Source organism: Etheostoma cragini, chromosome 10 (assembly GCF_013103735.1).
Source record: "Etheostoma cragini isolate CJK2018 chromosome 10, CSU_Ecrag_1.0, whole genome shotgun sequence".
NCBI lineage: Eukaryota > Metazoa > Chordata > Actinopteri > Perciformes > Percidae > Etheostoma > Etheostoma cragini.
Genome location: NC_048416.1, coordinates 9,983,776 through 9,996,495, shown reverse-complemented (window position 1 = coordinate 9,996,495; position 12,720 = coordinate 9,983,776). Strand labels below are relative to the sequence as shown.

General features: G+C 42.1%; 1 long non-coding RNA gene across 1 annotated transcript in view; it reads right to left on the bottom strand.

The window, feature by feature from the left end:
- Positions 1-232: 232 nt before the first annotated feature.
- LOC117952201 overlaps positions 233-12,720 on the bottom strand; it is a 17,779-nt gene continuing 5,291 nt past the window's right edge. Inside the window, exon 3 of the long non-coding RNA XR_004658339.1 lies at positions 233-243. This is a non-coding gene — a long non-coding RNA (uncharacterized LOC117952201). The remainder of the gene's footprint in view (positions 244-12,720) is intronic.

The following is a 12,720-nucleotide window of genomic DNA, read 5'->3' as shown; positions in this document are numbered from 1 at the left end:
TAATATTTTAACGTAACTGAGTACTCTCAAATGCCCGTAACTAGTAAACTATAAAGTATTACATTTTGAGAGTAACTTGCCCAACACTGCTAGTAATGTGGGCATAGGAAGTGGTTATATTGTAACTATTCTGATCATGTTTTCTTCTTCACACACTGTGATACAGCTGCTTCTGATACTACATCCCATTTTATATATCGGCATTTAAATCTCAGCACACATCACCTCTTTTTACAAAGCTTTCTGATCAAGTCAGTTTCAATAATTTAATGCTGAATCAGCAGAGATTATTGATTATCTCAAGGCATCATACCCTTCATAATTAACACCATACTCTTCATTAATATGAATGTCAGTTCATATAACATTCACTCAATGAGATATCCTACCTGCCCACTCTGGAGTTGTGGGCTCAGGGCTGCTGCTCGGCTCTTCATAGTCACTGTTAGCAGCAAACTGGACTAGCGGCTGCTGCTGTACAGCTGCAAAATTAAGTTTGATTCATCAACAGAAACGCTGGTTCGCAGGCTACGTTCTATTGTGTTGAGTGTGACCGCTAGCACCGCTTCTTACTAGCTTAGCCTACCCTTCCCATCATCTTCATTAGGCGTTTCGCTCTCAAACTGCGTCCTGATTTCAAAACATTAATGAAAGTGAATGTTCCACTATGAGTAAATGTACTAATATTCCCTAATAGTCCAGTTTACATGTAGCTTTGCAAAATATGTTTTTTTCAAAGATGTTCACCAGTGGCAGACTTGTTGGACCGAGCGAACACAGCTCCCCTCGTTCATTCCTTCAACCAGCTTCTTGAAGAGGTTGGCTCGTGTGGCCGGGTTGGGCATTGGGTAGAGCGGGCACACGTATACTTCCGAAGGTCCAGGGTTCGAGTCGTGTCTGTGACAATTTCCTGCACGTCTTCCTCCTGTCTCTCCTCTTTTTCACCTAACTGTCCTATCAATTAAAGGTGGAAAAGCCCCAAAAATAATCTTAAACAAAATAAAATAAAAGGCATCTCTCTTCCAGGTCCACAGCAGTCCGCAAACTGTTGGCTGGCTGGTTTGTATGCAGTAACCATAGCAACACACATAACTGACTATGAGCAGTAAACTGTGGTAAAAACCCAGGTTGAGACCCATGTTTCTCATGCTTTGTATAGATGTCCAAAGAATGCTTTTAAAACTCGAATATCCAGAATATCTCACATCAGAAAATCAGACGCAGGACGCAGGAAATTGTTACAGGTCAGACTGTTTCAGTCATGTCTGCGTAAAACCTCTTTGTGTACGCCCGCTCTACCAACTGAGCAGACCCTGACACATGGCCTGTATCAAATTCGAAATATTGTCATATTTGGAATAATAGTGGACCATATAGTGTGCATAAAAACTTACTGTGTTGTTGAACAGTTGTCATGTTTTTCTTTTCTGACAAGCTTGTTGTTGATGGACATCTTGATTATGTTGCATGCAGTGTGAATGCACAGTCAGAGTTTTGTGACGCCTGTGTGCTCTTTAACAAACCAAGTGTAATGTTAGCAATCTGTCATTTTGACTCATGTTTGTGGGCTTTGCCGCTGTTTATTTTCTCGAAATGTTTTTATTTTTTAATTCCAGCGCTCTTCGCAAGGAAATCCACAGCTGCAGTCTGAACTCTTTGCACCTGAGCGGTGTCTGTGTCACATCGGGGAAAACAAAATGCACGTCCATGCATGACCCCTGCAGGTTAAGGTTTGTGTTGTTTACCAGTGTGCTGGCCAGCCACTCTATCACACATTAACCCCAGGGCCTGGCTAACGAGCTTTGGCCCACGGCGCTCTCCAGCCTCATTAAGGAAACACTAACCACAGCGGGACGGCGCCTGAGACTGATAATAAACTCTACCTACCTAATGGCATGCATGCAGCCATCCAGATGACAGACACACACACACACACACACACACATTCACGCTCTCTCTCTCTCTCTCTCTCTCTCTCTCTCTCTCTCTGCTTTGCTGCTCATTCAATTAAGACTGTGAGCGGAGGTTAAGAAAAGTGTCTGGGGAGGAGGTCAGAAGGAGATAAATAAGACAATTTCCAATCCTAGGTTCAATACCCATCAGGGGAAGTAGTGTGCAGTGAGGCAGATGTGATACAAGTGCCCGCTAATGCTCGGATCACACCGGCTCCTGTCTGCATTGTTAATGCATGTTTCTCATGTTAGGGTGTAGAGCAGGGGTGTCAAACTCAACTTCGCTGAGGGCTACACTGGAAAATGGGAATCACATCAAGGGCCAGACATGTGGAGTTTATTGACATTTTTTTATTCATGAGAACATTTTGAATATTTTGACAGTATTATTGCATGTCTCATATAACTTTCTCACTCAAAGGTTGTGGCCATAAATGGGATGGGCCAAAACTTAAAGGGAACCTTCATTAATATGCGCACCTGATTAAAATCTGCAGAGGACAAGAAAAACACCGTTCAAATCAACAAAATTGTCTAAAAAAGATCAAAAACTTCAGAAAAAGGAAACACAAACATCGGAAAAGCTCCAAAAACTGAATACTCGTTAAAAACTAGGTGGGCCAAAATGTGTTGTGAACCTTTCATGTAACAACCTTAGACATGACACCGTTGGACTAAAATGCACGACTCAAAAAACAGTAGTTGAAGTTAAAACTAAATGTTTAAATGGCAAAAAGATAAAACAGAGAAAAGTGTTCACTTGGAGTATTAAACAAATTCACAAAAACCATAATCAAAAACCTGGTTAAATGAGGATCTGGCTAGAACACTTGACGACACTATCACATGGCCGAACAAGAAAAACTGGCACAAGACAAGTGAGACCTTATTATACATGAGTTTGGGAAAAATACAAAGGGAGGAAGTCACGGTCTGAAACGAGAGGGAAAGTGAATTTAAAAAAAAACAAACAGAAATAACACAACAAGACTAGACATGAGTGACTTAACGTAACAAACTTAACAAGACACACTTAACAACACTTAATTGATATGTGGGCCGAATCAAAATCTGCGAGGGGATAGATTAAGCCTGCGGGCCGTGACTTTGACAGGTGATGTAGAGTTTAGATGTTCTATGTAAGGTTATGTTCTTAATTGAGCCCCTGGCATCTTATAGCTAACGGGCCTTCTCCTATCTTTAAAAACAAGCAGCTTGGATATTTTTTGTCCACCCTTTTTTACTAGTCTTTATTTACACAGCAGTCACCATCTATTACAGCTTCTCTGTCTGCCATTGCTGTGAAAAAGGAGCTCAGTGCTTCTAATAGCTCCGGGGGCTCCTAGCAAACACCACTCCTGAGATAAGCTAAGCTATATCGACTGCAGGAGACGGACCATTCACCGAGCGCACTGTGTTAATCTTTTGGACTTCTTCAGCAGTGGGGATCAAGCTAAGCGGCCTTGGAGATGTTAAAAATTAGCCTGGCATTCTAAATGGCATATACTTCAGAGGTAATGTGTTTGGTAGTTAAGGCGGCGACAGTGACTTATTCCCCCTCTGTCTCCAGCGAGCCAAGGCGTCTTCCTGCACGGCAAATGGGCCATCTGGATCGCCTGTTATAGCCCTCGCGCGATACGACATAACCGTCATTTTTTAAAAGGGCTTTTGTATTTCTATATGGAGGGGGAGGCAACTTGCTCATTAAGCAGATGAAAAAGTACAGGGTTATAAACAGACCTAATGGGCAAAAATGTAATGAACTTTTGGAATGTGAAGTCCTCAACGCCGGGCAGCGCTGAAGTGAGCAGCGAGCAAGCGCTCCTGACAGCTGCGTCTTCCTGGGCAGAGAAATTGCTGTAGTTTTAGAAGTCATTTGAAATTCTGACAGCCCAGTTGTGAAATATAGATCTATGCAGGTATTTTGGAGCTGACTTTCTGTCCCCCTCCCACCCCCTGCTTCCTGAAAAAAAGTCCTTTGGCATGTGTGAAATAGGTATTTGGTGGTTTCACTCTGCCTGGCACCAATTGTGTGCCATCTAATATTAGTATTTGTATTAATTATCTTAAATTAACTGTCAGAGTGCTTAATTAGCATTATTAATGTTGTGTGGCATTAGCACTGAGCGGTGGCTGAAATATGAGAGAAAATACCTCAGACCCAACTTCACAGTAACTCGTCAAAAAAGACTTAATTACACTAATTAATAAAACTTTGGGGGAGAGACTCATTTAACAAAAGACAGAGCAAGGCACCAGGCCAAGACGCCTGCTGGAATATCTTCATCGTCGGGACTGAGAGGACGCCTCATCAGCATCTTGTTTTTTGCCGACGTGTTCATCCTTTGGAGTGGTTCACAGTCTCCGCTGGCAGTGGGACAGTGGACCTGCCATGTCTCGGATGTCTCTAATGAGAATGCTTGGAGGTCAGAGGACAGGTGTCTCAAAGTTGTTGCCAGGACAGATCAAACGATACATTGTGCAACACTAAGGAATGGGTGCCCGACAGGTCCCGGCGGGCCAGGCCGGGCCGGGTTCGGACAGATATTTAGAAATTGTGGTCAGGTTTGGGTCGGGCTTTTGTTGTAAAATGGATGGCTGCGGCTCCTTTAAGAGAGCTCAGTGTGTGTGGGTCTGTGTGTGTGGAAAGTGGGCTCGGGTCGGCTAATGCCTGTCGGGCTCGGGCCGGGTTCGGTCCCGGCTGTGCAGAGACTGTGCAGATTTGTGTTAGAGAGTTTTATACAGGCAACTGTATTTTAACTGTAGCTACACACACAACATTTATAACCCTTGTGTGGTGTTCATATTTTTGTCACACAGCCAATGTTCCTGGGTCTGGTGGACCCATCATATTATTAGGCTTTAAAAAAAATGTAAAACCACTTAACAGATGTTTACTTTATCTCAATTACCAATGATATGTACAACATTTACGGTTCACATGTGCCTTTTACCCTTGAGAGATCACATTTATGATCCCATGATCATACACATATTTTGTGAGAAAAAAATGATATTCAATTTAAATAAAAAAGGTTAAATTAATTTCTTATTTTAAGATCTGATTTCTTAGAACGTAATCAGAACAGGTGAAAGCGCTTGAAATGTAACAATTGCGTAACCTTGTGTGAGAATAGCAGGTGCAGAAATACAACACAGTCTCACAGCAACTACATTCAAATACACTCAGGACCAGACTTGAACACGTCATATGTAATAGTTAGCGGGGGGTGTATCGTGTGCAGTCATTGAAAATAAGTTAGATGAATTAAATGAAATCCTAAATAGCACAAATTATCTTTTATCAAACATTAAAAACAGGTCCCACAGACCCAAACACCACACCTGGGGGAAAGAGGTTTGGAGGCTGCTGACGCAGGAGTGTCGTTGGTCTTTCGACAGCAGCAACCAGGACCAATGTATTATTATTGGTTTGACGATAATGTCAGAGGCGAAGGACCGCCTTGCATTTCTCAGTTCCAAATTATAAATGCAAAGTCTCTCCTTATAGAAGTCATGGTGACCCTGGAGATTGGTTCTTCGCCACCTGCGGTCAGCTTTTCCACACTCTTTTTTTTTTTTGTTCTTACCAGCGTGCATGGTGAGTGTTTCAAAAAATAACTGTAACCTCCCACCACATAGCACACCCACTGTGTCACCGAGCAAGACAGAGAGGTCTAATGTAATCGGAGAGAGGGCATAAAAAATCAACAAGTAAAAAAAAAAAACTGAAAGAAAATCTGAGCATGGTTCAAATAAGCTGCCAGATATTGTGATAAGAAGATGAAGTCATGGCATTGCCAGACCTTCCTCCCCAGCCCTGCCGAGGGAGGTCTGGGTAGTTATAACATCTACTTCTTATGACTTATTCCCTGTTAAATCCACCGGAGTGTAGAACACCAACACAAAGAAAGAGGAAGGTAACGGATATCCGGCCAAAAATGAGGGACATCTGGTGGAACCTCCGATAAAACCGTAACTTTCCCGGAACTGAAACATCGTCCATGCAGACTATGGCAAGGACGACAAGGAATGCAGATAAGAAAAGTAAAGTCACAGGAAGTAAAAGTTGAAAAACATGGTGGATGTCAGCTTCACTTTTCTTAATTGCAGATGGGTTGTGTTCGCCGTCTGTTGCTTGAGCCGTGCAGATGCTGTTAGCTCAGCCTCCGGATAGATGACAGCTCATCAACATGACTGTCAGGTGTTGGAATGGAAGTGTGGCCAGATGACGGGGGAGGAGGTCGGGACTGACAGTACGCTTCTTTCTTCGAAGAGGGAAGATGCGTATTGTGGCTTTAATAAACCTTCCATATTGCCATGTTTATTTCATAAATCATTGACCTCACTATTGATCTGAGACTGGCAGCTCACAGCATGCAAAGACAAATCAGTGCTGGCATTGCTGCGGCTTCCCGTGCCATCCCAACATTTGTCCTCGGAGGCCAAACATCCCGACTCATCGGTGTTTGTGGAGAGCCGGCGATTAAATATTCATGTTGAGTTGCATAACAGCCGGATCCCACAGTTCCACAGCAGGGCCATTTATCTAGCCGAGGCTGAGACAAGAGGCGGAATGACATCCTCCCCCTGACTGGGACCCCCATAGGCTCTGATGAGCTGGGGGGGGGGGGGGGGTTCTAGTGGTTGTATTACAAGTTTATCATAGAGCCAGTACAAGGGATGACCACAGTTTTCTTACGGAAATGTAGGGCAAACTTTGGAGTGATCAGCAAGAAGAAGCTGGATTCACTTAGTTCCTCACTAAAACACCCAACATCCATTTTTCATCTGAATTGGACCAAAAACGGTGGCAGCATTTGACCAGAGCAGGTCAATGACGTGATCCTTGCTTTTTTCTTTAATATATTTCTATTGAAACGAATATCTTGCATGGGTAGCCCTTAATAGTCGACCGTTCGACAATTCAATCCAGGGAGCCTGTTTCATCTTGTCACGGAGGAGAGGAATCGTCGCATTGTATGAAATTGTGGTCATCAAACAAAGAATCCTTCCATCCATAGAGCTCTATGGGGGTGCTGAATGTCTCATTTTACATATAATTGTATATATATCAGCCTTTAATACTGTTTATACCAATTCAATGTAGGGGTAAACATGTGGGCAAAAATCAGAAGTGCTTCTGCTTCTTACTGGTGAGTGTTGGCCCATTTCAGGCACTGCATTTAGCTTGAGGTGAGCAGCTATCAAAACAATTTACCAGAGGAAGATTTCCACTGTTGACAGTCTATATTAATTGTGTATTCATTCCCTTTCATGGCCTGTAAACACAAAGCATTAAACTATTAACCCTAATCACTGATGTTGTGTTAAATGTTAGAGCCAAACGTAACTCTGTGTTTCGGTCTCGTAGCTTCACGCGTGCAGGTGGATTTCTACTTACTTTTGTGTTGCTTGATTCAAGAAAATTGATGTCCATCCTGTCTTTCCTCACAATCAGCAGCTGTCAGAACTTTCTCTGCACAGAGCACAGAGTGTTTTTATCTTCTCGCCTTCACAGTCCACAGCGGGTCAGCTGCTGCTCTGAGTGCACAAGAGGAGAGATGCATTATTTAAAAGATTATTTTAGGCCTTTATTAGACAGGACAGTTGAAGAAAGGATATGGAAAGAGAGAGGGGAAATGACATACACTAAAGGGCTGCAGGTTGGAATTGTACCCAAGGCTTCTACAGCAAGGATGCGCCTTTGCACACCAGGCGCACGATCAACCTCGTGAGCTACCCAGGTACATCAACAGGAGAGATTTATAGGATTATAGCTAGCGGGCAGCGGAAAAGACATGTACAATCTGCACAATGTGCCTGGAGGTATGTAAAGAAAACAGGCAGCTACGCTATCACGACTGGGCGTTGTGTTCATATTTTCCATATAGCCTATTATTTAATTAGTTGTAAAGTGAAGGAATAGGATACTTCTTCTTCGCTAATAATGAGCCCATCAGAGATTGCAGTAACTGTAACTATGTGACAGGTTACTCCCATCCAACCTCATAGGCGGCCAATCCCTTTACCTTTGTTTCCATTATACTTACAGTATATTTAAATGAATTAAACCCTGTTGTGTCAGCGTCTTAGCCTGGGATACTGCATTCAGCAAAATACTGGCTACACGAAGAAAAGCCTTACATCATTATGAGATGTTTAGTAAAAAAAAGACCTGTACATGAGAAATATAATCAGATTTATTGGCCAAGTATACTTTCATACACAAGGAATTTGACTTTGGCAGGTATTAACTCTTTACAATCAACAAACAGACAAGTCATAGTAAGCAAAGACAAACAGTAATATAGACACACACTGTACAATAGTGACAACAATATAAAAATAGGCACATATCAACTTGATATACAAATTTAGAAATAAGACATAATACCAGACAAGTTCACATGGAGTGGGATGTAGTGCAAAGTGCAAAGTGTACAGAGCAAAGTACTGTGCAAGATACACTGCTCTTTATTGATCCTTTTGGGATGAATCCCGCAAGGAAATTGAATTTCCAGCAGGCAATTTCAGATGCATAATGGAATGATAAGTGTGTAATGTGTAAAGAAGTGGGTGAGTGGCCAAAGCGGGGATGACCCCTTGTATCCGCAGTTCAGTAGAGTGATGGCAGTGGGAAACAAGCTGTTCATATGTCTGGTAGTTTTTGTGTGCAGGGATCTGTAGCGCTTGCCAGAGGGGAGGAGGTTAAAGAGAGTGTGTGCATGATGTGTGGGCTCTTTGGTGATGTTCTCTGCCGGCTTCCTGATCCTACCAGTTTACAAGTCCTGGAGGGAGGACAAGGGGGCACCAATGACATCCCGGAGAGGCTACATTTCTATTTCATTGTGGGAATATTTCCTTATATACAGCATACATCTCACACTCCAATAAGTTGGAGAAAGAAATGAAATGGTAGAGGATTAACATTAGTAGTTACTGAATAGACTGACTATTTGAAGCTTATTATTTAAAAGGACTACGGGAAGTGAAGAAAAAGGCTACTTCTTCTGCGCATATAATTAGCAATAGCCAGTAATGTTGAATTTGCAGTGACGGCAGGCAGTCACGTTAGGATGGTTTTCACACTTGAACAGAATAATGCGTCCAACAGAGATTACTTAAAAGGGTAAAATATATCACTTTGCCAGTGACTTTGGGAGGCTTGGGGGAGGGGGGGTGGGCGTTGCAGTAACTGTAACTCAGTAACTGGTTATTCCCTGCCAGCCTCAAAGGCAACCCATCTTTTGAGCCTTTTTCCCCATTATACTTCACAATCCTAACCTCAAAGGATTCAATTTCTCCCTTCCCTTTTCAGCCGAGTCTCCATAGTCTTCCCTATTGAATTCTGTGAATCTGGCGTCTGAAGCCAGTCAGCTCAACAGCTGTTTGGACCTCAGTGTGTCCGTCAGTGGGGCTGCAGAGACAAGGACGCAGCCTCCCAGACAGGCTTCGTGGCTTTGGTCTTATCGGCACACACGCATTTTTTTTAAACTCTTTCCCTTGAATTCATTCCAATTCAGATTCCTTTTCAACATGTGGGAGTGTGAAAAAAAAAAAGGAAGAGCAATGCAGAGCCATCATTGTTGCGCCAAGAGAGCCAATCACAGTGAAGCAAACAACGCTCTTTCATCTGCGGCTTAGACTTCAGCTCTGTTCTCTGTGACAATGGGAGTCAGCGCAGGCCACAGGTACTGGCTCTAAATGTGTGTGTGTGTTTGTGTGTGTTGGTGTGTGTGTGTTTGTGAGAGATGGAATGCGTCTTTGAAAGCATGTAGCAACACAAAGGACAGCTCTGACATCCACATATGCATACACACTCACACATATTAAGTATGTGTTTATGTTTATGCCTGGCCGTGTGGGCATGAGGTAGAAAACATAATTGAATGCAATCAATTTAACCATTGCACGCACAATGTGGTGTTTTTGAATCAGATGGGAATAATAGGCTTACAAGCTCTAAGCCCATGTCCAAATAGATTTGGGTCTATACCCCAGGGGGCACAGAGATCATTTAACAAACAGCCCTCTCTCACTAATTCCAGACTACTTAAGCTCTTTATGACACAAATATCCAAATCAATGAAAAATACATTTTCAAAAAAGCTACAGCTAACAATTTACAAATAATAACTCACAGAGGAAGCAGGACAATAACACCGGGGGAGGGGGGCTGAGATGAATAAGAGAAAGAGCCCAGCTCTGTGTGATTTTTCAGTTTGGCATGAGTCTGATTCTGTGTTGCTCCTACTGGGCCCTCCCAAGACTAAGCCACTTCAAAGACTTGGAATATGTAATTTATATCCAGACAACACTCTCTGCACCCCCCTAAACCTCTCACCGCTGGTTCACCTGTCCAGAAAGCGGCTCCTTTTTGTTGGCTGAACAGGAAGAGAGAAAAGCTTGTTTTTAACCTTGTAGTCTGAGATGCCAATTCGATCAAATCCCTCTGAGAGTTAGACTGTAATCCAACACTGTAACGTTATTCACTGTGACTTAACAACAAAACCACTGACTTCAGTCAATTATTGAGTTTTTTCCATGAAAAAATTACTGCACATTCCGAAGACGCTACATGTATGTTTAATTGTGGGAATATTGCTTCATATGGAGCATACATCTCATACTTGGAACATGGAAAATCAATTAAAATGACGGAGGGTAAACATGCAAAACCAGCTAAACTAGGAAATAGACAGTGATGTTGGAAACGGACTTGTTCCTGTACCAGGCATGGGTGGTATACCCAAAAGATGGTTTGAAGTTGCACTATGGGAAATTTAGGATCCAATGTTTTAAAGCTTGACCAAGATGACTAAAGGCTTCGACGCTTAATTCTTGACTATATGGTTTGAAGCCTCTTCTTTTAATCCCAGAACAAAATTTGACAGTGACTGGCGGCTATCAGCAGGCTTAAGTGATGCTAACACAGAAACACAGTTCTGCACTGTAGCTCTGATATGGCCTACAGGTCTTGTTATGCTTTTGTCTTTCATTAGTCTAAAAGTATAATAAATATGACATATTTTTCATCAATCCTTTTGCTAATTAATCAACTGTTTAATTAACGTATCAAGCAAAATGCTTAACATCTCCATTATCAGCTTATCCAATTTGAACATGCTGATTGGCATCATTTCTCAACAACAATGTATCATTAACAGAACAATAGAATGGGCTGAAGAAGTGATGGACTGTCATTACTTGCAGCCCTGAACATCATATCTGATGTTTGGTTTATTGCTTCATTCGAGCTGCACCCGGAAACATTTTTGGACTGGCAGAGATTCCGGCAGCTCAGTACGTTATAGATGAGGCATCGGTGCTCACAGAAAAGTCCCATCTGTCTGAGTAGTTCAGAAACATACTGAACTGTGCCAACATTACACCTGACAAATTACCCTACTTCAAGTGCAGTTTGTGTAGATGCAGCTGGATGATTCATGCACCCGCTGATCTCTCTCTCTATCATCACATGTATTTAGGACCCCCCTCCCCCCCCGCCCCTCAGACATGATTAGTCTGCTAGATCTCATACAACTCACTCCATGATGTTGTGATTTACATTTTATAGTTTAATCATTTTCCTTTAAATTAAACCCATAAACCTTATTTAGTGACTTGCAGCATTACCGGAACACAAAATCCCCAGAGAATGGGCATCCATTTGTGCTTTCAAACCATTTGGATGTGTGTGCGTGTGCAATTTATTTACATTTGTTAAAGTTATTTTAGGATAGCTATTGTCAGCTGCCAGGGACTACAGCTGGAAATTAGCTGCCGAGGCTAATGCTGCTCCTTTCATTGAACACTGAATTAAATGGGGCTGTCTACCACATTATGAACTAATAAACTAAAACACCTGGTGAAAGGGGAAATTAGTCCAGTTGTGCCAAATTCCTTGTCTACTTTTTGCAATCAAAGAAACAAACCATACTCGAATTGAATAGCGCTTTCACAAAAATCAAGAAGAAAGAGGCAGCATGGTTAGCACTGTGGACTCCCAAGAAGAAGGTTCTCGGTTTGAATCCACCATCAAATAGCATGCACTAGGTTCTTAGTGTCCTTGATGAAGGCACTGGCTCAGACCTGGAGTTGGTCCCCCGGTTGCTGTAAATGGCTGCCTACTGCTCCCCTGAGGGATGCGTTAAATGCAAAATATGAATTTCCCAACGTGTATGTGTCAATAAAGTACCCTTACCTTACACTTATTATTTTTCTTTTTGTCAACAAATAAACAAAAGCCCAAAACCAACAATGTGTGACCAACAATGTTTTTTCTAAAAATGATTTTGTAGATTTTTCATTTGTACATTTTGAACAAAATCCACCTCCCTGTCCCAGTCCCAACCCATAACAATATCTCTCTCCCAACGTCTGCCACATTGCAAGAGCCAAACAACCAAAAACCAACTATATGACAGTGTCCCATGCAAAGAAAAATGGCACCTCTAACAACGTTACAACACGCATAAATATAAAAGTATGAGTTGTACCTTTGCTATCAACGTCCAAGACATGCCTCAGTCCTTTCCCTTTCAGTGGTTCACCACTAAATCACTACGCGTTTCTCCTCTGTATCTGCTCCCCTATGTCTCCTTTATATAAATATATGTATATGTCAAATGGTTTTCAGATTTTCTCGTACATTGCGCAAAATTCTTGATCCAAGCACCAATTGTAGGTTCCTCCATTTTCTTCAGATAAGAGCTATAGTCCTTTTTTGCCTGTTGTATAGCAAATCAATATATATATATATATA